This window comes from Alligator sinensis, unplaced genomic scaffold (genome assembly GCF_000455745.1).
Source record: "Alligator sinensis unplaced genomic scaffold, ASM45574v1 scaffold71_1, whole genome shotgun sequence".
Classification (NCBI taxonomy): domain Eukaryota; kingdom Metazoa; phylum Chordata; order Crocodylia; family Alligatoridae; genus Alligator; species Alligator sinensis.
In genome coordinates, this window is record NW_005841834.1 from 6,917,273 (window position 1) to 6,943,016 (window position 25,744).

The following is a 25,744-nucleotide window of genomic DNA, read 5'->3' on the forward strand; positions in this document are numbered from 1 at the left end:
CAGAGTACACTTCACTTCCTTGTCCAAGTCGCTGATGAAGACATTGAAGAGTATCGGTCCTAGGACCGAGCCCTGCGGGACCCCACTGCCTACACCATTCCAGGTCGAAACTGACCCTTCCACTACGACTCTCTGGGTGCCACCCTCTAGCCAATTCGCCACCCACCGGACTGTGTAGTCATCCAAGTCACAGCCTCTTAACTTGTTCACCAGTATGGGGTGGGATACCGTATCGAAGGCCTTCCTGAAGTCTAAGTATACGACATCCACCCCTCCTCCTGTGTCCAGGCGTTTCGTAACCTGGTCATAAAAAGAGACTAGATTAGTCAGGCATGATCTGCCTGCTACGAACCCGTGCTGGTTTCCATGGAGTGAAGCACCAGCCTCTCACAGCTCTGGGGCTGCTTGGGCTCCCGGGCCATGGGAGACACAGGCAGGCTCTGGGGGAGAGAAATAAAAAAGGATCATGCCCCTTGCTACATTTTTCTTTTTTTTTCCTCAGCACAGCCTGCCCATGTGAGCTGCTGCTGAGTTGTGCAGCCCCTGAGCTGCAGGGGAGCCTGGTCCTTCTGTCTGTGGTGGCAGCATCTCTTAGGACCGTCCGGGCAGGGTGCTAGTGGCTGGGCACCACCCAGGGGGTGCTGCTGCCACAGCAAAGGAATGGACCCAGACCTCTCTCTATCCCTCCCTCCCTCCTTCTCTGTCTCTCCCCCTCCCTCCCTTCCCAGAGCAATAGTATGCCCCAATCCTTTCTTACTCTCTCTTCCCGCCCTCCCCCCAGCCCAGAGCTGTAGCATGCCCTGATCCTCCTCCCTGACCAGGAATCTGCAAGCAGTGTCGACAGCTTACGCCACCACCCATCCGGCATGGGTGAAGCAGCCCTGGGTGGGTGCCAGCCTCAGCTGTGGACATGCCCAGCAGGTTCCAGGTGGGAATTGGGACATCCACCCGGCTCTGCAGCTGACACCACCGTATCAGCACTGGGCAGAAGCAGTTGTGCCTGCCCCCCTGACACCACATGGTGGCCAGAGTTGCATGGACTGGATCCCATGAGTTGGTGTCCACCTGCCCGCAGGCTGGATGCAAGCAACTGGTGGACTGAATCCAGCCTGTGGGCCATATTTTGCCTATTCCTGGCTTACACTTTGTAGATTTTGTATGATTTCTTTGTGTCATCAACATAATTCATAAACAGACCCCCATGTTTTGTGCCATATCTATTAAAGAAAATAATGTGATAAATGAAATCAGTCCCAAGTTCAGTTCTCAAAGAACTCAACTGGAAATCTCCTTCTAGTTTGATAATTCTTCTTTCAGCGCTGTTCATTACCATCTTCCCTTTAGCCAGTTACTTATCATTCTCACAATTTTTAGCTACTCCCATTATTCTTCAAGTACTCTTGGACTTGGATACAGATAGATAAAAATCTCACATTCTCCTTGTGTAGAAAGCCAGTTATCAAAAAAACAGGTATTGTGTTAGCCTGATATGGTTAACCCTGATATTGGGTTAACCCATGTTACATTTTTATCCCATTTCTATTTACATCTATATTTTAAGTATTTTTCTTTAAAAATGTGTTCAAAGCCTTTCATGAACCAATTCCAGCAGACATGTAGTTGCCTGGTTCTTTTTTGCCTCATTTTAACTCATTATGCTAACCTTCGTTGAAACAGTACCCTCCCCAACACCTTATTAAAATGCCTTGCTGCCAGATTTGCAAGTTTAGATGGCATGTCTTTAGGTGTCTTGGAGTGGAGATCGTTTGCTCTCTCTGATTTGAGGATACTGGACTCTTTGAGTTTTGCTTTCATTGCAGTTGTGTTGTTTTTGATTTCCACGTACTCGTTCCTGTCAGCCATCCTGGGTTTTTTGTTATGGTCATTGTGGCTCTCCTTTTTAAACTAAAGCAAAGTATTCATTTTGTTTTTTGGCTATACCTAGATAAACTTAATCCCAAATCTGTCTTCACTATATAGTGGCCTCATTCTTTTCTGCCTCCTTTAAATTGCTTGGTTATTTTTTTTCAATTGTAGTGTAAAATCCACTGTATTTTACAGTGTAGAGGTAGACGCTTTGTCTAAGTTGAACCCATATTTCTGTAAAAAAAAATTAGGATTTTTGTAAGTCTTCTGTATAAGTCAACCCTGCCTCAGTGTGCAAGGCTCCGGAAGCCCAGGTGGGCTCATGGGAGAGGCGGTGTGCTGGCAGGCTCTCGGGAACTTGGATTGGGTCCCTGGGAGCTCAGGCAGTACACAGCCCACATGGCCAGCCCTATGGAGTGCTGCCACTGTGGAGGGAAGGACTGGGCCCCCTGTGTAGCTCAGGGGCTGCCCGGCCCACCAGCAGCTCTCTCCAGCCACGAGGCAGGTGGGGAGGCTCCACTGAAAGTAGGATCTGGCCCCTTGCTGCTTGTGTCTTCAGGCTTCTGCAACCAGCAGGATGCCTGGCCCTACCCAGGAAGGGGCTGACCTACCCCAGGGGCAGTACGGGGTGTCAGGCAGGGATGAGGGGGAGGCTGGCCCTGCCCAACACCCCTAGCTTCCCTCCCGCCCCTGCCTGACACCCTGCACTGCCCCTGGGGCAGGCCGGCCCTTTCTCAAGTGGCATCGGGTGTCCTGCTGGCCACAGGAGCCTGCTGAAGATGCAAGCAGCATACAGCCAGGAAGTGAGCTGCCGGCAGGCCAGGCAGCCCCTGAATGGTGGGGAGGGGGGGGGGGGGGGGGGGGGCGTCCTCCCCCCCCAGGGGGCCGCCCCCCCCCGAGGCCAGCCAGGTGGGCTGCCAGCAGGCCATGTGCTGCCCAAGCGCCCAGGAGACTGATCCAACTTCCTGGGAGCCTGCAAGCATGCTGCCTTTCCCACAAGCTTGCCCGGGCTTCCAGTGTCTTGCACACCGAGGCGGAGGATGGTGTATAAATTGAGGTTGAATTTTAAGTAGAGGTGTACCAATACATCAATCTGATGTCAGATTGGCACCAATTTAAAGAAAAATTATCATATCAGAAATCAGCCTGATGTGGCTGGTAATTTGGCTGATAAATGTCCCTGCATGCAGGCAGCTGCAGCACAGCATGTAGGCAGGGAGGAGGACAGCCTGGCAGCGTGGAGAGCTGTGTGCAGCTGGTAATTCTGTTGTGGTGGAAGGGAAGGGGGGAGGGAAGGGGTGTGAGGGGGGTAGATAAGTGCCCGCTGCGGTGAGGGAAGGAGTGGGGCAGGGGCTGGGGCATACCATGGGACAAAGCCACAGATCATCCAGGGGCTGCAGGGGGGTGTCTCCCACCACTGCATGCATCCCAGGAGGGCATGTACGGACGTGTGCCCTTGAGTCTGTGTGGGCGGGGACGGGGGCTAAACTGGGCTCTTCCCGGCATGTGGGGGTTGTGCTCAGGGCTGCAGGGCCATGCTCAGGGTTGAGCTTTTGGCGCATGGGGGCTTCACTTGGGGTGGGCAGTGGCAGCGCTGGAAGGGTGCTATGGGGGGTCTACAGTGAAATTTGGGGTGGCTGCAACCCCTCCTCCCCATAACCGCAATCCCAGCGCTGCCATTTCCCACCCTGAGCACAGCCCCGGCTCAGCCCTCCCCCCCTCCCCCCGATGCGCTGGGAAGAGCCTGACATGGCCTAGCCCGCAGCTGCAGTCCCCTGCGCCCCCTTCCTGTGCATACCCAGGGTCACATGTCCCCATGCTCTCCTGGGGGGTGCATAGCAGTGGGAGCCACCCTACCCACACCCTGTGCCCCCTGGACAAGTCACTGCTCCATCTGGCGCCCCGTCCTGCCCCAGGGGTGCAGTGCCTGCCCCAGCCCCACTCCCTCCCTCACCACAGGGGCCTTGATCTTCCCCCCTGCCCCCACCTCTTCTCTCCCCCCTCCCCTTCCACCACAACAGACTTAACAGCTAAAATCAGATCGGTATTGGCTGATATGCCTCCTTAACAATAGGCTATTGGTATTGGCCCCCCAAATCTCAATCAGTGCACCCTTAATTTTAAGAGTTAAAATTTTGTCTTCAAAACTTGACTTATACAACATGATATATAGTAACTCAATTTGATTTTTGTTTTCCTCACTTTTGTTCCTATGCTTTCTCATCCGTAAAAAATAGGATTTTTTCCTGATTGGTTATTTTACCCTTTTTTTTTTTTTTTTTTTTATAGGATGTCTTAATATCCTTTTTGGAAGTAGTTGCTCTGTGAAGCACTTTCCTGCAAGGGTTTTTTTTCCCCCTATTATTGCTTGAGATATGTTTTCCAAGTAGGTTTTCCACCTTTGACTTAAAGAAATCCTAAACCTTATCCATCCAGCACCGGACTACTTTAGTATGGTTGATGTCACCAGCCAGTTGCTTTAGTTTCTCAGTTTGTCCTTTTGAAATTAAAATCTCAACAGACCTGTTTTTGTTTACTTTTTCCACTTAATTTAAATAGAAGCAACTTCAAAACACTCAGTTGAAGGTTATTTTCTACAGCATTTATATAATGACTACTTCTTATTCAACTGAGTCTAAAATAACTCTACTTCTTGCTGGTTCTGGTAGAGGAATTAGCTGTTCCACAGCCAGAGGTAGCTGGGCCTTGCCAATATTAGTAACGTTTGTTAGCCTATATAAGGACAGTCTTCCCACAGTGAGACAATTCCTAATAGTATTATTTTTTTCTAATCATATTACAAAGATCTCACTCCTATCTAGAGCTGTTATTCTACAGCAGACTCTCAAAACTACCCAATTAGGACCTTGTTTACCATCCTGTTGCAAAATCAGCCTGATCCAAATGTCTTCTAGGTTATCACAGCTATCCCTTATTCCTTTATAGTCCATTACATAATTAATGTACATCACTTCCCTTCTTTAATTAATGTACATCACTTCCTTCATTTACCTTCTTAATTTTTTTAATACAAATATTCTTCATAGCTGTGTTCTGTCATGATTATTATTCCTCTGTGTTTCTGTAATCCCTTTCATGTCTGACACCGTATATGTTAGTTCTTCCATTTTACTATGTAGGTTCCTTTCATCAGTATACAAATATTTCAGTTATCTGCCATAGATCTCATCAAGTTTCCTAGCTGGGTTAGGTGCGCAGTTCTGGCCTTAGCTGTATCACCTACCCATTCTCATCAATATTAGAATTCTTTCCTTCCTTACATCCTTGTACATGCTAATGTTCCTTTCTCCATTGCTGTATCCTCATTTGCCTGATCTTCCTCGTCCTGTCTATTAAACTCAGAAGATTACATGAGTCTCTCCAATGCCCCCCATTTCTTACTTGAATGCTCTTTTTAATCATTTGCATCAGTCTCAGAAGCCTGGGTTCTCAGGCTAAGTCCTTTTACAGAGAAAAATCCTTTCTTTTTTTTTTTTTTTGGTGAATCTTTCTCTGTAGTTGAACATTTGAAGATGTTCCTTCTAACATTATCCTTGAACCATCTCTTGATCTTTATATAGTCCTGCCTTTGCCTTCCTCCCCAAAGGTCTGGGAGAATCCCATTCCTCCGTTCCTTTGAGTTTCCCAAGCTTGGCATAATGGTCCTGAAACCATGTCAGTGGGAACCTGGCAGGATCAGATTTGTCCTGACTTGAAAGATGATGAGTAGATTTTTCTTCATTCCCATCAAGGCCCCATTCCATCACAAGTTCATGTTTTATAGTCTGGTTCCTTGTAAACCACATGCCCTTTTGTTTTCTAGAGCCTTTTCAGAATGGGATTTGCTTGTCCTCCTTTGACTGGTATGCTGTAAGACTTTTTTATTTTTACTTGCATACTAAATTACCTCTAAATGCACCTTTACATGCCATCTTTGTCTCGCAACTTTCAGATGTCACCAGCTTTTGCTGCTCTTCTACTAGTGCAAAGTTCACATAAGAGGATTTGTGCTCAGCATATTAAATATGCAGTAATGTATTGTGTGGATATCAAGATGGTGATTATCAATCTAATGGTTAATATCTATATTGGAACCATCAGATCTCATTTTCAGAATAGCTTTACAAGTCAGACCCTGAGTTGTATGAACCACTGTATGAATGATAAAAGAGTACATGACAAACAAGTATTTGGTGGGGGTGTGGAACAAGGATTGTTGAATCTATGCATGCTTAAAAAAAATCACCCTCCTCCCCCAAAGAAAACCCCTGCCTTTTAAATGGTAAAAAGATGAGAGAGAGATTTTTTTTTCTAGATTCAATTTTGGTTCCATTAAAAGGTTTTTCCCTAATAGAAATGTTATTTTGTAATCCAGTAACAGCTCCCAACTGGAATACATTTACTTTCTTCTGTACTGAAAGAACACCACACTTGTAAAGATATGAGTGGTGGTTTTGGCCTCTACTCTTAATGTTATGATGTGTCTTCAGCAAAGGATTTAAGTATGTGTCTAACTTTTAACATATGAGTAGCCCTGTGAAGTTAGTAAGGCTCCTAACAAACTTAACTTGGCACATGTAAAAAGTACCTTGCCATTCAAAGGCTTAATACGCTAACATACATTTTTATGAAAATAGTTCTATGCTTAAATTCTGTAGGTTGAGCGTGAGTTTTCACACACAAAATTGATAATATGGTCCTTATTCATTTCTGGTTAGGAGAAAGAAATTAATTTTTTAGAAGACGTTTTCTGCATGGTTGCCATTTCATGTATGCTCTGTATTTTAATGCTGGTAAAGTTTTAAGACTGAGGTCAGTATGTCAAAGGAATTTGTGTCATGAAGTAAAATAGTTTATATGCAAGTAGACTTAAAGAAAAACTATTACTGAATTTGCCTTGCTGCTTCTCTACCTACAGTTGAGAATGAAGTATTGAAAATAGCTTTGATCTTCCACTGTGTGTTGTAAAGCTCTTTGGCTAAATATCCAGTTAGGGTGACTTTCCCACTTATTTGCCTCCAGAGAACTACTGATTCACTGAACAAGCTAAACTACATTTAAGTAATGCAAAAAGTCAGTTTTTGTTATAGCTCTGATGAAATGAACTTTTTGTAGTCATTAGGCAGCAAGCTCAGTGAATGCAAAATTTCATAGTCATTGCACATTTTACTGGAGACTAGATGGCTTAGGCCTTATCTACGTGCACACAAATTGTACCAACTGGACTATAGATATTATGCTATCTGTATAGTAGATTTAAAGTGATACAGCCCATCTCATGTAGATGTGGTTACACTGGTATTAAATGTGCTTAACCAATATGGTTAGTTCCTACATGGGAAGGATTATAGAAGGCACCTTTATTCTGGTGCTTCTGGACAGTTGTGTCCATAGCAGGGTTTGTTCTGGTATTAGTATTCCACTTAAAAAATCCTGCCTTTAACAAATATAGAAAGCAGTACAGAATCTGTGTGAGCTAGTCTTTAGTGGATCACTGAGTAGCTTTTTTTGCTTGCTTGGGTCTAACTGTAATCCAGCTTACTATTTCAGGATAACTAATTGTCACAGGGCACTAAGGTGTCTTCTTTAAGGGCAGAATCTGCCTAGAGAGAGAGCCCTAGGAGCCAGGCAGGAACCCGACACAGGTGCAGGTTACTATGGCAGCAAGCTAATGAAGGAATTAGCCTGCACCTGCCCGGTCAGCTGACCGGAAAGAGGCAGGGCCCTGGACACAAACCCCAGGACTGAAGCCAGCAGGGTTTAATTCTCTGGCAGCAGCCAAGGGAAGGAGCCTGCAGAAAAGAACTGCCCAGAGATGCTGTGGTCACCTGATATACTGCTTAGAGGACTAATGGGGCTCCATGAGCTCATCAGGTACCCTGGGCTACAAGATACTTAATGCTTGAGAAGAAGGCTGCCTCTTTTAAAGGGACAGAGTGCACTCTGCACTATTTGTATTACATTATAGCACAGGGGTTGGTGTTTTCTGTTATTTAAACTGGTGGACTGGGCTGAGTCTACTGGGGAGGAGGCAGCCCCATTGGGGCACACTACAGCGTGGAGACCCCAGCACCAGCAGGTACAGTGCCAGGGGGTGCAGTGACAAAGGGGCTGTGCAGAGCCCAGCACCAGTGAGGGTGCAGAGACAGGGATGCAGAGAGCCCAGTGACAAAGAGAGGCTGAGCTATATCAAGGCCTCAGAGGGACAACGTTTGAATACCATCTGCAAGGTGTAGGGTGTGATAAAGGGACTTTTTTGGAGTCATGCATTTGGAGTGTCTCTCAAGGCACTTGCTTAGAGAGGGACCCAGCAAGGGGTCTAAGAACCCACATGGCTTAGTGTGGTCCACCAGCACCTTGAGGGCAGTCTCTCTATCTACCATCTATTTTCTTAACCATCAAGACATGGCAGGCGAGAATAGAAGGCGCTCATGGGGCGAAGCTGGCAAGGTCACAGGGCCCTAGGGACATCATAGCTGTCCCTAGGGACCCCACCCCATGACACTACTCATTTTTCCTAATAAAAATGACATTGTTAACTTGCCTTGTTATCTAATTTAGTGGAGGATCTGTTTGATTTTGGTTTTTGCTTAAGGAAGCGGGTATAGAAACAAAGTACATGTAAAGAGGTTTGCACTAGGTCAGTAGTTTTCAATCTTTTCATTTGCAGACCCCTAAAATATGAGGAATGGAGGTGCAGACCCCTTTAAATTATGTGTGGGTATTCACATACTTTGATTGATCATAGTAATCTTTAACGGACCTGTTGGACATAGCCTGTGGACCTCCAGGGGTCGACAGACCACAGGTCAAAAACCACTGTATTAGGTTGTAGGGTATTTTATTCTATACTCTCAGTCACTTGTACAGTATATAAATTACCATGGGTCAAGAATAAACTTTACTAGAATGCTTCAGGAACATCATGTTATCAGTTAAGCCGACCAGTCAATACATTTGAGGTGGAAAACATGGCTTTTCAGCTATTTTAAGTTTCGTCACTGACATATACCCACTCTTTTATTAGCAACTCAGTATACAGCTTAAGATCAGAAGTGTGCCATGCATTAAACTTGAAGAGAAACAGAATTAACCTATATTCTTAGAGAATGGTGGTTTTTTTGCAAGTCAGAATAGCAATTATTGGCATGGTATTCTGGGAAAACTCAATTATTTGTACTGCATCCTTCTTGTGTTTTGCTTTTCTTTGATCTTTCCCCGTTTTGCTCTCTTTTTTCTTTCATAATTGTTAAATATCAAACAGAGACAATCATTCAAGACTAGTAGAGCATGAATGTAAGATATTTGAAGGACAGAAATCTACTCTCTCCTTTTTTTGCCTTTTCTGCTATTGTTTTTGTCATTTATGTTGTGTGGATGGAGCTGAAAGCATGATCCAAGGAGCTTAATCTTGAAATTTTAGTGTTTCAGTGCTGCTGTGCCTTTTAGGATGCTAGAGGGTTCAGGTTGCTTTTCTATATTTACCATTCTGTTTGGGTATATCTAAAGCATTTTGTTCTGTAATTTGATTGAATGGTATAATGAAGGTGTTTTGTTGTTTTTAACGTCTAGTCTTCCTAGAATATTCACTGTCCTTTTTATTCTTCTTCATCCATAAAAGACAAGTTAAGTGTCTTGCAGGGGAGAGAGAGGTTTCTCTTCCTCCTTTTTCAGTCATTTCTACTGTTTAGAATGGAGTCAGTGATACATACAAATGTAGCAAACCTTATGGGGAGTTGCCTTTAATTGCCAAGGAAGTGTCTTGCCTTTGTGCTGCTTCCACAAGTACCAAGTCATCATGAACCTGAAACCCAGAGAGCTTCTATGGTGTATTGTGCCAAACATTAATGTTACTATAAATGTGCATGTAGTGCTATAAAAACATTTTAACGTTTTACATTGTGTGAATCAAATGTATAGAAAAAGAGGTTTAGTTTCTGTCTTACTAGCCTTTGTTAGTCTTGAAAAGTATGAAATATAAGAGAAATTAACTTTATGGCGCCCAAATCCCCAGTGCAAATGATTAATATGTTCAGCACGTAAGTCTTGGTAGCATGTTACATAAGCTTCTAATTAAAACAAGTCTTGTCATTAATTTAAACCAGGTTATTTTGGTGGGGATTATTTTACAGAATAGCAAATTTGTTTCTTCATGGTAGTGATGATGCCTCCGTCAAAATAGGTTCATCTACCATGGCTTTTCTCATGCGACTTTTATGCTTTTGATTACAACTTGAATGTTGGCTCTTCACTTTCCCAAAATACCATATTTCTTTTTAAAAGAGGGAGTAGTAAAGGAAACATCCTACTATGTCATATTTTTCAGCCATGAAAATTTGTGGGTCCATTGCATCTTAAAGGATTTTTGATTAGGGCTCATTTTCAGGCAAACTGGAGTCCAAATGACTACTTTACTTTTGAAATCACACCCATTTATTTATTTTTTTCAGTATAGGTCTGTGTGTGGACCTATAGGCTGAAAAAAGGATCCATAGTAAGACTGGTACTAAAATAAAAGCTGTGAATTTGGCAAACTTTCATTTGTTTGTTGTACCTTTTGTGTGCACAAACTCAGAGGCCCTAAACTGAAAAATCACGTAGGTGACAGTTCCAGGAGAAAAAGAGCATGGAAGAACATCATTTGCTTGCTGCATTATCTGCTGCTGGTGAGTTTACCATTGAATATTCTTAGGCAGAGGTGCAGTCATTTGTCAGCTGAGACTAACATGCTATGTCCAGATCCTACGTCCAGATCTCCAGACTGGTCTAGTTTTCTTTTTATCAATATCAGAACTGACAAATGAATACAAAGCAGTTTCTTGGCACATGTTTTTAGACTTCACAAGACACCCACAGCATCCTAATTCCCAAATTAAACCACTCAATGCAAATTAGGAAAATCATCTCCACATCCCACTTTCTCCTAAATGTTTATTTTTATGTTCTGCAAATACGTATTTTTATTCTGTCAGAATCAGTATCCAACTTTGAACACCATTCCTCAGATAGAGGAGGTGAAGTGAAACAAACTTGCTCAGGGAGATCGTAGTTTCTGTGCCACCTAAACTTTTAAATCAAGATACTTTAAAAGACGCTTTAGCTCAAAGAAATCATTTGTGTATACTAAACAGGAGGTCAGACTAGATTATGGTAATAGTCCCTTCTAATCTTAAAATATATTAATCTATGGTTTCTTTCTCTTCTGAGGGAAACGTTTTATTCTCTGGCACTAATACCCAGCAAGACTTGCAGCAGGCTACAATTCCAAAGTTCCTTTAGCAAAATCTATCTTCCAGAGATTACATGTTCTGTGCTGACCTGAGAGAGAGCTCATGCCCAACCTGAAAGGGTTAGTTCATAGCAACATAACAAATGATTCTTCAAAATCTTTTGGCAGTTACTTGGAAATGAAAAGAAAAGACAAAGAAACACGTGGATGGGAGGACTCAAGACACTTTGTGTGTTTGCTGTTTTTGTTGGGTTTTTTAAGGTGAGGAAAAATAGAAGCATTTTAACATTTCAGTGCTGGTATAAATGCATCTTTCTTTCCTCTTCTTGTACATACCCAGTTAGTTTTCTTATCTGTATGCATCTGAGTCAAGCTTTCTATCCTTTGTTATTTCCTAGTATCTAACTTGACTTCTCCTGAAGCAGTGCTTCATGTCATTAGCAATTCTATGTTGTATTTTGTTTCTCTCTTACTGTCTCTTCCTCTCATCTTGAGGAATTTTGAGCTACTTCTCTCCCCCCCCTACAAGGTCCTTTCCAGCCCCTAACAATCTGTGAATCTGCGAAACCCAACCTTTGTCCCTTCACCTTCCCATATTTGTTTTCACTCCTTCCTCAGTTGTCAGTCTTCCTTTCCTTTAATACAGCTTTAACTATGGTGTAGGGGCTAGCTCCTCATAATTATGCCAGTTTTCCTTTTTATCATTGTTTTCTGTGCAGCTACTTAGATATATCTTGGGTCTATTTTCTATTATAACATGTTTTTTTGAAGCCCTAAAGCAATTCTGCTGAATGTGGCGCTCTCTGCAGATAACTTGTAGAGCATTGCATGATCAATATTAAGAATTATTATGTTGCTATTAAGGTTTTAATATACGGTTTGAGACACCAATTTCTAGCTTCTAGAGATGATGAATCTTAATTAAACTTTAAAGTACAGTTTGTCTGGGCCATTGTAGTTGGTGTTCAAAATAGGTAGTGTTTGAACAGTGTAAAACTTAAACTTGATCAATAAACATTGGGGGGGAGGGGAGAGTGTGGGAGGGGGCGACTTGCCTGCCATACAGTAATGCCACAGCAAAAACCTTTCTTCCCTCAGACTTTCTTTTCATTGACTCACAAAGGAGGTTAAATGTGTCATTGTCAGCCTGGCTTCCTCAGGTTAGTGCTGCCATAATCCTGTGGCTTCCCTTTTTATTTTTATTTTTTATTTTTATTTTTTTAATATCTAGGGTGTTTATTAGAGAATCACTATTTCTTTGTGAGGCTCAAACAATAGGGCATATATCTTTAATCTCAACAGCTCTGGGCTTTTACTAGCTATTTCCATGGACCCAGATCCACAGAAGTACTTAAGGAGAGTTTAAGTGGCTGAAAGAGTGCTGAAGTGTGAGATCTTCAAAACTCGCACTAATCCATTAACCATCTAAGTTCAGCATGCACCTAAGTTTTTACTAATAAAGTTAGTCAAAGGAAGAAAAATTGTGCTTCTATGCATGCCCAGAGCTGCTTCCAACATGGCAAGTGTGAGCAGCTTGGTGTCTATCTCACAACTGAGATCCTTGAACTTCTTAGCCACCTGTTCATAGGATCTCTTCTGGTAGACGAGTCTTGAGCGTGCCTAACAAATGCCTACAGGAGTAAATGCCACACAAAATAGAAGCAGCTATGGTTACTTGTGGTGATGGTGACCTTTTCAGCAGTTGCAACAATTCACCTAGGATGAGGGAGACCAGAGTTCAGTGTCCTTTCAGGGACCTTCAACCCAAGTCTCCCATCTCCAAAGAGAATACCGTAGTTACCAGGTGGCTGTAAGCTGTTCTAGGCAGGGGGCCCTTCACCCCCCCGTGTTCAATAGTAATTAAAAAATAATTAAGCCTCCAACCCAATGGATGCATCTACATGGGTCCCTGCAGTACCTTTGGTCATGCACTGTCATTTAATATTTTCTCTTGGAAGTACTAAATGATGGCACAGTAACAGTTTGTACTGTGTTGTGCTAGCAGCTCATCATTATTTTTAGCTCCTACATCACTGTAGGAATGCACTATAAGGAGGGAGCCCGTTGCTACGGTGAGGTTGCTGCAGCATCGTGGATTGTGCTGCTCACTGACACTACATTGCTATAGTGTATTACTAAGGCAGAATAGTGTCACGTGTAGATGCACCCAATAAGTAGGACACTTGCTTGAGATGAGAACCCTGGATTTTGAGTCCTCGGTGCAAGGATGGGAATCCAGGTCTCCCCCTGAGGTGACTGGCCCTAATCTAGTGATTCTCAAACTTTTTAGACTCAATACATAGCTCCATAACTTCTCAAAATTTAGTGGCACCCCATTTGAAAAACTAATTTCATTTATTTTTTGACTATGAGAAAAAATAAAGCCATTTTTTTTGTTGCAAAGAACTTAGACCACAACAGGGCAGAATGTTTAACACAGCGTGTTCCTATTTGAAACCTCTTGGTGTGTCCAGACAAGCATGTATCTGTGGCTTATGGCACCACAAACCCATCTGTGGTGCCACAAACCACATGCGCCACACATGCACATGTTTGCTATCCTGCTAATTTGCAGCGTAATGGGTATTTTGACACCGAGATCTCCCAGGGTCCAAAAAAAACTGCGCCAGAGAAGTGGGGTGGCACATGTGGCGGCAGCACGCACCACTTGAAATTTGTGCGCTGGCACAAATATATGCCACAGCCACCAGGGAAATGCATATCCCCTTGTGGAGATGCAGCCTCTGTTTACCTTGGGAATGACATGTAAGTATTTGCGCACCAGCAGTGCTAATATTGTGTGGCACTTCACATCATCTTTAAGGATCCTTGGGCTACCCTAGTTGAGAATGACTGCCCTAGTCACTGAGTTTACAATCAGGTTCCCTCCTGTATCCTACTGAAACTGGTATCTTTTATTTCAAAAGAAGGGATGTTGAGCATCCTCATCCCTAAACAGCCTACATTTAGTTGCTTATAGCAAGAGATGAATGCTGCTTAGGCAGAGGAGGCACTGTATCCAGTCTTCCATGTTCTCTCTGAAGTGCTGTAACCATTAATTATTTTCCAAAAGCCCACCACCACCTCTTAGTGAACTAAAAGAAAAATGATCTCTACTCCAGTTTCAAAGGGAATGACTTAAGAGGTCTTGCTCAAAGCAAAGGTTTCCAGTTGTGAATCCAAGTCTGACAGGTGCCTCTCTGCAGCTCAGAGTTAGTTGCTTAAATCCCTGAGAGTGGTGGGATGTAAGACATGTCCTTCTATTCTATACTTCCCCTTGACTAGCTTTGGCAGCTCTCTACTTGCTGGCTATTGTGAATCCCATTCCATGAATTCTATAAGGAGCTCAGGGCAAGTAGCTTCAATTCTGAGTCAAGTGTGAGAGTTACGCATTGTGAGTTCAGTGTCACAAAGTCTGAGACCTTTTGCAGGTCTAGCCCTCAGTCATCAGTGATTAAAAGAGCTTTTCCATAGTTCTCTAAGTGTGAGTGTGCTGTTCATTTTCAAGGCAGGTCAAGCTTTCCTGTCACAGGAAAGATGATAAAAGACCCTAAGGAAATAGATAAAGCAGAGCTCTTTGGTTTTCACTGTTTTTCTGTTTGTGCTATGCCTGAAAGATTCTGCCATTCAAGTAGTGACTAAAGCCAAAGAAAACTACTTCATCACTTTGTACAAGAACATTGGAAACTATTGCACCTAATTTTAAGTGGTAACCAAGGTACTAGCTGTTGCAGTAGGTACCCATTTATACCCATCTGCTTCAGCAGCAGTCATTTAAACTCTGACAGGACAGGTGAATATATTTGGACATCTGTGAAGATTAAAGAATCTTTGTCTGGGTGTACTGCTTAGCAGCCAGATAAACAGAAGTTCTACATTGTGATTAGAATGGAAATACATTTCCATTTCAAGTCATATGTCAGAATACTATGTTAATAGCCTACCTAGTCTGCACAGCAGACTATTCATTCTTTAAAAATTACTGGATGAAGTAGAGCACAGTAACTGTGGTTATAATATAAAAAATGTTCTTAATTGAAGCATCATGGGGCCTGTGCATTAAAATTTATCATTTAGCGATTATGCCAAAGTCTAACAGGTGCTTTTTCGGGGGTGGTAGCAATGATATTTCCTTAGCAGGAACACCTTGTTTAACCTTGATTAACCTAGTTTCTCTTCTTTCTCAGCCATCTTCAATCTTCTACTTTCCAGTCTGGGCTGTAAATCATTGCTGGAATTTCTCTGTCTCTGTTTGTCCATCTCATGTGCATTTTAGGGAGCCCATGCAGCATAATGTCTTTTTTTGATTAACAGTGTCAGGTCTATTGAACAATTTGCATGCCAAAGTGTTCTGCTTGCAACAGTCACAGAGAAAATCTTGTGTATCATAGCTTATGACCTAGTGCAGGGTTTGGCAATGTTTTTGGCCAGACTGCCAAAAACACCCCAACCCTGATCTACACCTCAGCTTGGCATGCCAGGGGCAGACTGCAAGGGAGTCACGGGGGCCTGATTCTTGTTGCTGGTGTCGGCTACATGTGCACCTCCAGGCAGATGGCAGGGGAGGGGCCCATGTAGTCGCTGCTGGCATGGAGCTGGTTTCAGGGCTCCAGAGCCTGGTGCAGCTGTTTGCTGCCTGTCCACCGCCTACTACAGCTGCCCAGAGTACGGGCTACATGTGACAGGCAGCCGGGAGGCTGCAGGCAGCTGCACTGGGCCTGGCACCAGCTCCATGCCACCAGCAGGAGGGCTCCAAAGCCCAGGGCATCTGTTTGCAGCCCCTCAACTGCCTGCCACAGCTGGCGCAGGCTCTGGGCAGCTGCAGCAGGCAGTGGGCAGGGTGCAAACAGCTGCACCAGGCTCTGGAGCACTGGCACCACCTCCATGGTAGCAGCGACTGCATGCATGCCTCCAGGCAGACAGCAGAGGAGGGGACAGGGTTGCGCTGCCCCAGGTCCCTCCCTACCATCTTCCCAGAGGTGCACACGCAGTCGCCACTGCCATAGATCCCGGGCTGCTTGTAGCCTCTCAGCTGCCTACTACGAGCAGCCCAGGCTCTGTGGCTGGTGGCAGCCGCCCAGAGCCCGGGCCAACTATGGCATGCCAAGCAAAATGGCCTTGCGTGCCATACTCTGGCACGGTGTGCTGGGGGTTGCCAACCCCTAACCTAGTGTGCTGTATATTTATCTACAGTGTTTTTGAATTTTTTAAAAATCCTGTTAAAATGATGTTTAAAGAAATGGAATAATGTTTCATCCTAATGTTTCTTCAGGTCTCCACTCCTCCACACAGAAGTAGTCTTGTTGTATTGATGTTCCTTCAGAGTATGTTTTCTTGGCCCAAGTTTAGGAAACCTATATGTTTAAATAGCTTGGCAGTTGGATCTGTGAATTCTAGTCTAAAGACCTTCGCATTTTTATTTTCAAAACTCTTCTGGGTTGTTATGTTCCAAAGAACTAAATGGAGAGCTCTTAACATCCTGAAGGTCAGGCTTTGTTCTTGGGATAGTGTCGGAACCTTGTTTTTAAAAAATTATCAGATCCTGCCATATTATATAATTGAAAATACCATCTTAGCCGAAGGCATAGAAGACCTATGGGCTGTTGCCATTTGGACATTTATCTTAGTACTACTTTTCAAGATGAATTATAAAAGCAAGATTAGATTGTTCATTAAATAAGTACCTGACACTTAGAAAATTACAAATGCCAAAAAATACAACTACAGTTTTCTGTCTCAAGGCAGTGCATACCAAGGAAAATAATTACATTTTTAGGCTAAGGGATGCCAAATATTTGTTTCTAGTGTATCAGAGCAAAGGTTAATTAGTTTGGCACTTTTTATTAAATTTTGTTGAAACAGAGCCAAGTAAATAGAACAGATTTTAAGTTACCAATGATAGATATATAACATTTTGTTGTTATGTAAAGGTAGAGGGTGACCATATGTCCCGGATTTCCTATGGTCTCATATGGTCATGCTACGTAAAGGTAATCAGTTTATATAGTGAGGGTTTTGAAGTTCTGTCTCAATGATTCTTACTAGCAGAAGTAAAATGTCTTCTAAATCTAAGTTCTTGCCTCTGCTTTGAATTTTATTTACAGAAGGGTTAATCAGTGACAAAGTAAATTCAAGGCAACTCTATGCAAGGTATGGATGCCTGTTTTTTGTTTCATTTTGATCAGTCTCCAGCAGCTTTCCTTTTTTGTAGCCCCAGAACAGCGGGTGCAAATAACTGTGCTTTCAGTTCCTAGTGCCTGCATTTGATACCTGTAGATATCTAAGTACCTGATTTGAGGACCCTGCAAGGTACTTAAAACATCTCAAATATCCTGAATTGTAGGCACAGATTCCTACAAATTATAGTATTGTACCAACATTTATTTTGTTAAAAAAGAGTAAAAAGAGAGTAACTTTTTAATATATGTCCCCTGGTTACCTTTGACAAGGGAAACATTTTATTCTAAATGATGTTATGCAACAGCAAAAGCAAATTTGAGTTCTGGTCCAAGAAAATGCTTGGCTCCTGTGATTTCACATGATCATGGAAAACTGCAAGTTCTCTGCATTTTTCTGGAAACAGATCTTTGGGTAGAAATTGCCCCATGCTGTTATCATCCTTAGTGATACTTTTAGGCTTTTTTTTTTATTTCCTACTCTTCTCAACATAACCAACCCTGCACTTAGCTGCAAGACTGATCTTTGAATTCATAGTGTCCCAAATGAGGTTAGGGACCTATAAAAGCAAAAATGTTGATTTTTATTTTTAATATGTTCTTTTGACTTGTAAAACTCCAAGGGGGCAACCTGAGTGCTCTTAGATAATAATAACTTATAATATGATGTACACCAGTAATAATACATATATTGGATAAGTGCAGAATGTGCTTACCAGCATAATATGATGCCAGTCCCAGTATTTTTCCTATTGTTTACATTACAACAGGCAGTAGTTATCTGCATATAGGATAGATGCACAAGCCACTTAAGTACGTAGCATATTTTGGTGCTGCTCTGAAGTGTTATAATGTGATTGTGCTCCGTTTAACTGCATAATAATTGGTACCAGAAATAGTGAAGAGGAAGCAGCTGTCAAAGGGTGCTGTTGCACATGTTGAAATTGATAGAAGCTAGTCACTTTCAGGGTAGCTATTAGGAGCCTTGAAAATGACAGGAAATAACAGCCCTAAAACTAACTAGCTCCCAGCCCTGATACTGACTAACCCTTGCCATTTTTCAAAGCTTTTGACAGCAAGTTTCAGAGCTGCTATTAGAAACTTTGAAAATGGTGGGAGCTAATCAGTTTCAGGTCTGCTGATACCACAGCACTGGTTCAGATGGATTGTTTCATACCTTATGAGCAGTGTTTACATTAAATTCTGATAAATGCACATTCTGTGTAAGTGCATAGCCTATTTTGGATCCTCAGGCTATGCAGTTAAATGGAGTACACTGTAATAAAAAGCATGTTTCACTCAGCTTGCACTGAACCTGCTTAGACACCTCAATAAACAATTAAGTACTATATAATAATTCCATAATAATAAAATTATCCCCTGCTACCCCTTCTTATCTTTCTTTCCCAATTCCCTGAGGAAAAACAATGGGCATTGCAGGATATCCCAGAGATAAAAAAAGCAGACTATTGTGGACCAAGGAAGGAAGTGAATTCCGGATTCGAGAGGTCTTCATAATGAATGTTCTCCCATATAGAAGCTAGCCTCAAGGATTACCACTGTTCACAACTGAGCATAGGATGAGAAGTGGTTTCTGAGTAACTTGGTCCCTTACCATTGATTTTCAACTACTGTGGTTTCATTGACAGGTCATAATGCCAGTAGACCTTCTGTGCCTTTACTGATAAAGATATTATTGATGACCTGACAGGAGAAGAAATTACTGTTGTTGCTTTTCTTTTTAATGGGAAATAGTTTGGGTTTTCATAGATTCATAGCTATTAGGGTCACAAGGGACCTCAGTAGGTCATTGAGTTTGACCCTCTGCCCTGGGCAGGAAAGAGCTCTGGGGTCAGACGACCCCAGCTAGGTGCTTGTCCAGTCTCCTCCTGAAGACCCCCAAGGTAGGGGAGAGCACCACTTCCCTTGAAAGCCCATTCCAGGTTCTGCCAGCCTTTGCTGTAGAGAAGTTCTTTCTAATGTCCAATCTAAATCTGCTCTCCGTTGATTTGTGGCCATTGTTCCTACTTATTCCAGGGGGTGCCCTAGTAAATAGAGCATCTCCTATTCCCTGCTGCCCTTCCCTGATGAATTTACAGCCAGCCACAAGATCACTTCTTAGCCTTCTCTTGTGAAGTCTGAAAAGATCAGGTACCTCAGTTTCTCCTCGTAGAGCCTTGCCTGCTGGCCTCTGACCATACGAGTGGTCCTCCTCTGAGCCCTCTCAAGATTCTCTGCATCCCTCTTGAAGTGCAGCAACCAGAACTGGACACAGTACTCCAACTGCAGTCTGACCAGTACTGTATAGAGGGGAAGCATCACCTCCCTGGACCTCCCTGTTAATGCATGATAAAGTGCGGTTAGTCTTCTTGATCACTTCGTCACGTTGCCGACTCGTGTTCATCTTGGAGTCCACTATGACTCCAAGATCCCTTTCCACTGCTGTGCTGCTGAGAAGGTCATGCCCCAGGCTGTAAGTGTGTTGGTGGTTCTTTTTGCCCAGGTGCAGCACTTTGCAATTTTCTTTGTTGAACTGCATCCTATTTCATTCTGCCCATTTTTCTAACCTGTCCAGATCCACCTGGATCCATTCCCTATCCTCTAGTGTGTTAACTTTGCTCCATAATTTGGTATTATATGCGAACTTGGACAGAGTGCTCTCCATGCCCTCGTCCAAGTCATTGATGAAGACACTGAATAACACTGGTCCAAGGACCGAGCCTTGCGGATCTCCCCTGCCCACATCTTTCCAGGTCGATATCAACCCATCCACCACCACTCTCTATGTGTGACCCTTAAACCAATTTGCCACCCACCTAGTCACTGAAGATTTTAGGGTCTGGGTTGGAGAATGCATCCCTTCTTCATTCCTCTTTCTGAGGCAGAAGAGGAGATGAAATTCTGGGACTTGAATTTCTAGTTTACAGCCCAAGCTACCTTTGACAGACCCAGTGTGTCTATTACATTACCCCAACTTTGGCTTGGATTTCATTCTTGGTGAGTTTCATTTCATCTTCCTTAACTTCTGTCTCCATCTACACTTCCACTTTAACCTTTTTTCATAGATTTCACAGACATTAGGGCTGGAAGGGACCTCGCAAGATCATAGGGTCCAGCCCCTGCCCAAGGGGCAGGAAGTCTACTGGGGTCAAATGATCCCAGCAGAATGGCACCGGGGCAGCACAGAAGGAGCAGAGAGGGCCCAGAGCAGAGGCTGGGCCCCAGGGGCTCTTTCTTGTTGCGCCACATTTTGTTGGGAGGGTATGGATTGTGCCCGAGGATAGGGTGTCATCAGTCAGTTGTACATGTGGAGTGGAAACTAATGCTGAGTAGATCAAAACAAAACAAAAAACTGCACCATGGTGGGGATTCAGGATAATGCAACTTGGAAAGCTGTATTAATGTTTAACAGTTATGTTATGATGTCCAAAAATGTAGCAAGCTTTCAAATGCAAAATTATATTTTCAGGGAGTGTTGGAAAGTTTGAAACCCTATATTATATCATTTCATTTTCTAAAATGAGAAATTTCCCAAAATTTGAAAGAATGCATGAATTTATAGCTACATTTTGTGTATTTGTGGGGAGGAAAGACGTATTATGTTGCTAATACTTATAGGAGATGCTTTTCCCAGTATGAGGGGAAAAAAGCTAATCAAGCCAATTGTATGATGGAAATTCTGAAAAGAATATGGTATTCAGTGTTATACGCAGAGTGCTATCACTGCTCTCTGGTGAATAATTAAGTTACAGCTTTCAAACTTCTGTTAACTAAGTCTGTGTCATATGCTGTTTTAAAGTCATCATAGATCACCAGTGGTAAAAGCGAAACAAAATCTTTTGCATTCTCAGTAATTAAGTGGGGGCTGGGGAGGAACCAGAAGTCTGATATTATGGTTGTGCTGGGATTGGGCTATCAGCCTGTTTCTTCATGCTAAAGGAGAACCATGATTTGCTAACAAGAGGGCTGTGTGTCAGGAAGGGACTAGAGGCAAAGCATTGCTCTTAGACTGCTCACAGTGAGTAAACATGCTGAGAAAAAGTGCAGCTGTGCTTTTTTAATATGCACTGCAGGAGAATTCAGCAGCCTGATGATATATAGTGCATTAATGTTGAAAAGATAAACACATTTGGAGAGCACAGGAAGGCCTTGTGTTTTTATGTTAGCAGAATGCTTCCTAATGAATAAGAATGTGCTGCTGGCTTCACAGAGCCATATGGCAGCTTTTCTAATTTTAGTTCAGTGCAGATACATAATTTTCCCTTGTTTTACCTCTTAAAACCTTTCTGAGATATTGCATAGGTTGTTTGTTTTTTTTAAACTAAAATACCTGATCTCAAGTTTCTGATTAGAAAATGTGCATATTAATCTAATGGTTTCTTTACTCTGTGCTGTAAGGTGCACCGTGAACCTCACTTTGTAATTACTTCCCTAAATCATAGGTAGTTGTATGCATGGGGGAGGGGCAGAAATTGCCACCTCAGTTATAAAATTGGTTACAAGCAAAGTTATGATTTTTGACATAAATCCAGTGAAAGATTGGTAGATTTCTAAGAAAACAAATTTGTTTTTGTTCAAGTACTTTGGGCTGGATTGACCTAGTTTGGGTCAGAGGCCAATGGAAGCAGGTGCTAGGACCCAGCCACCACTTTTCCCACAGCAGCACAGGGAGAATACCCACAACCAAAGCCCCATGTTCATGGGCTGAATCAGATGGCTTTGTGGGCTACATCCAGCCCACGGGCCATAAGTTGCCCACCCCAGGATTAACAAATACTCCTAAGGGTGTAGGTTTCATTTTAGTCAAAGATTCTAATGCTTTGAATAATACAACTACAAGAAAAACTGTGGTCCCTGTGGTTAACCACGTATCTGAATAACCTGTAAATTCTTCATTGCTTTGCTTCGCTCTGTATCATATTTGCCAGCCTCTAATCTAAAAACAATTTCTCTTTTGCAAATATGGAGCCAACTGTCTTTTGTATAGCCTGTGCTATAGTCAATATAATTTGTTTTAGTGTGTTTATAAATGGATCTTTTGCAATCTGACATTTAAAAGGACAGTTAATTAGGAGTTCAGTTAGTTTCTTTTTTTTAAATGAGAGAGCGCTAGTTTGGGATCCTCCATCTGCCTTTGTCCTCTACCAGTTTTTATGCATCTATAATCATGTTTTCCTTTTTTTTCCTTTTTTCTTCTTCCCCTTGTTGCTGTGTGAGAAATTAGTTAACAAAATATGAACATACTATGCACAAATGGTTAGCTAATACATAAACAAATCCAAGAAAATGGAGAAAAATTAAATGCTTTAAAAGCAAATGCATAGTAAAATTCAATGCAAATTCTGAAATGTCATATTTAAGTCACCTTCAAGTGATGGGTGCTTGTGATGATGTTGATTCAATTGGTACAATTATGGGGAAGCCTCGTAAGTCCTGGCTGTTTTCCCTATGGAGAAAGAAACCTGGTTTTAGTTACAAGAGAAGTCTCTGTTCATACTTCCAATCTGTTATTTCAGTAAATAAGGATGTGAGATCTTGGATGGACGTGACATTTTAATAACATCTCTGGGAAAAGATGGAAAGAATAAATTCTATGTAACTGCTCAGAAATGATCTTTTACAGTTAATTTTTTGCCTAGGTTTTTTTTTTTGGTTTGTTTTTTGTTTGTTTGTTTTGTTTTGTTTGTTTTTTTTGTTTTTTTACATCATCTGTAGTGCTGCTGTATTGGCAGGAGAAGAAAAATCTGAAATATCAGTTTCAGATATGTGCATCATGATGCTTGTGTTGTAGAATGCACTACACTGGATGTTTTTCAAATCTATTGTCTGTTTTCCCCACACTTATCTTCAGAACACTTGTATTGCTGTTTGTTTAAGGCCTCCTCATTCACCTCTCTCTCTTTTTGTTCTTTTGTTCTACTAGGAAGCATGCATAATAATTACTGCTACGGGGAAAATAAACATAAAGAAAATATTGATGCAAATCTTTTTCTTTTCTTTCGTAGTGTGACTCATATTAACATAGTCCTTGAAGAAACTGAGGTTTTGTCCTTTGCTTTGAAAATGGAAATCTCATTAATTTGGATTGGATTTCTGTATTGTAAGGGAGAGAGTGGTCAAGGAGGGATTGTTCCTCAAAGCCATTTCATTGAGGAAAAGGGGAAGGCATAAAAAGAAAAGACAAAAAGGAACCATTACATTGTTCATCCAGTCAGGATTGTGCATCTGCATGGATATGGTGTTAGAAAAAGGGGGATGAGGGAGCAGAGCAAGAGCGAGCTCATCCTTTTATGGGCTATTTATCTGACAGGGATAAAGGTACCCAAACAATTTCAGGAAGGGGGAGAATTAGAAGCAGTAAATAAGATGATAAAAAGTTTTCTATGTTAAAATGTTCCAAGACATTTTTAATTATTGCCCTTAGCTACTGTTCCTTCAGTTTCAGAATTCTGACTAAGTGAACGTGATAACCTTCAGGTTTATTTGTATGAATCTAGAATGGGCTTCAACTAAACCATGAGATGTTCCCATTGCTGAGCTTGCTGAATATTTGCTAAAATATTTTAATTAGTTTTTACTTTTATTTATATTTAGTGCATATGTATGGGTATATATGTAGTTTATGACTGACTACTGACCACATTCCCTTTTAAAAAATATTAATCAGCCTCATTTGGCTTAATAACACTTAATAGAAGTTTTTAAAAAGCCACAGTTTTTAAAATAGAAACTACACATTTTATTAAAATGCTACATAATTGCATCTAGCTATCTAGATAGAGATAGATATATATATGGTTACTTGATACAGTAGTTTGTCTTGAAAGAGTCCCATTATTTTGTCTTTCTTGTCTTGTCTTATTTTTAACTCAGCCTAAACTCTTCACTAAACAAAGTTCATAATTATTTTGTGTTTTGTTTCCAGATTACATTAATTCTGCTTAAAGTGCACAAAATTAACACTTTCACATGAATAGGATCAGATTCTGGTTTGCACTTTTCATTGCACTACTTAAAACAGAGTAGCTGCATCTACATGAGATGTTGACTAGTCATTTCGTACTTGTGTATACTTGACAAGTACCAAATGGCTTTTAGGTGATACTGACTGTGCAGTAGCTAGTTACTGACATAGGTCACGGCTCCTCACTGAACCACATCCCTGCCCCACTGTTCAAATCCTGCATTGTCATAGGATCTTAACATTTTCTAAGTGTTTTAAGTATGAGGAGTCTCCATGATGTTCTGACAAATGCTACAGCTGGGAGAATCACAGAGCCCTAACTGGCTCCTCTGAGATCTCCTGTCCTCTCCCCTGAGCAGCTGCAGTGGAAAATCTGCCCATTATATTCAGTCACATAAATAGGCCCATTGATTTCTGTGGGACTACTTGTGTGACTAAAGACAACTCTCAAGAAAGAGACTTGTCAAGATTGGGCTATCTATTTCATTTTTGTCAACCCTGAACATGCACAGATCATGAGCCAGGGCCTCTAGAAATTATTAAAATGATTTGGTAGTAAATGGCTTAAATTTCATGAGACTTTAATAAGAAATGTGTTATTTTTATTTTTTGTTCTTTGAAGCTGTAGTGTTTATTCAAGATTTCTTGCATTAGAATAATGGCTAGAAATATGCTCAGAAAACAATAGCTTTAATTCACACTTGACTCCGACAGCTGAGGCCTTTATGTGAAACAGATATTAATCACATGATAAAAATCTAGGTTGCTGGCAACACTGTTAATTTGTATGGCTGTTTTGGTTTAATCCTTTCATAAAACAAAATTCCAACTTTTTTTCAGTCAATGTGCTGTAGCTCTGAAAAATGTGATGCATTTCAGAAGCTTATAAGCATTATTTAAAAGCATAGAATGCTGCCATCCTTCCATGATTGCATATCTCCAGATCCATGTTCTTTCTCTGCATTTGCTTGTGGCTTCCCCAATGTGGCAATTGTTTAATAAAAAAATTGATAAATTACTGTAAAACATGAAAATCTTCACTGGCTACAGTCTTAGACCAGATCTTGCGTTAATTTCATGAACATAAACCAGAGCTGACCCTTAGTTGAGAGAGCTTATATGTCTGAGGATACTTGGATGGGTAGCCATCAAGCAGCTGTCTGCATGAGTTTTTACTTTTCAGTTTGCAGACAAGGTTCTTTTGGGTAGATGTAATATCTTTTATTAGACCAACTAAATAATAAAAGATATCACATCTGCCCAAAGAACCTTGTCTATATATGTCCTTAGACCAACATAACTATAAACAACAACCTACTTTTCAATTTTACTTTTCAGTTAGATTATAGACCTTATAGATCCCAAAATCCTGCACCTGGGTCCCACTCTCAGTGCTTTTTAGAATACCTAGACTGTTAAACCAAAGATGCCTAGTCCAAAAAGTTTCAGAACCCCTGATCTAAAACATTCATCTAGCCATGAGAATTCTCAAGTCAGTAACATTTTGAT

General features: G+C 41.8%; 1 protein-coding gene across 8 annotated transcripts in view; it reads left to right on the forward strand.

Annotated features, from left to right (window-relative positions):
- The window catches only part of NCOA2 (nuclear receptor coactivator 2), a 263,699-nt gene that overhangs the window by 167,855 nt on the left and 70,100 nt on the right, over window positions 1-25,744 (forward strand). The window contains exon 1 of one of the 8 annotated variants that reach the window (XM_025200432.1): window positions 11,289-11,356. The exons of 6 other annotated variants lie outside the window; for them this stretch is intronic. The gene's annotated coding sequence lies outside the window, so the exon portion shown is untranslated. Of the gene's footprint in view, window positions 1-11,288; window positions 11,357-12,236; window positions 12,256-25,744 lie in introns of those variants that run through there. One more of the 8 variants, XM_025200438.1, reaches the window with a different exon arrangement.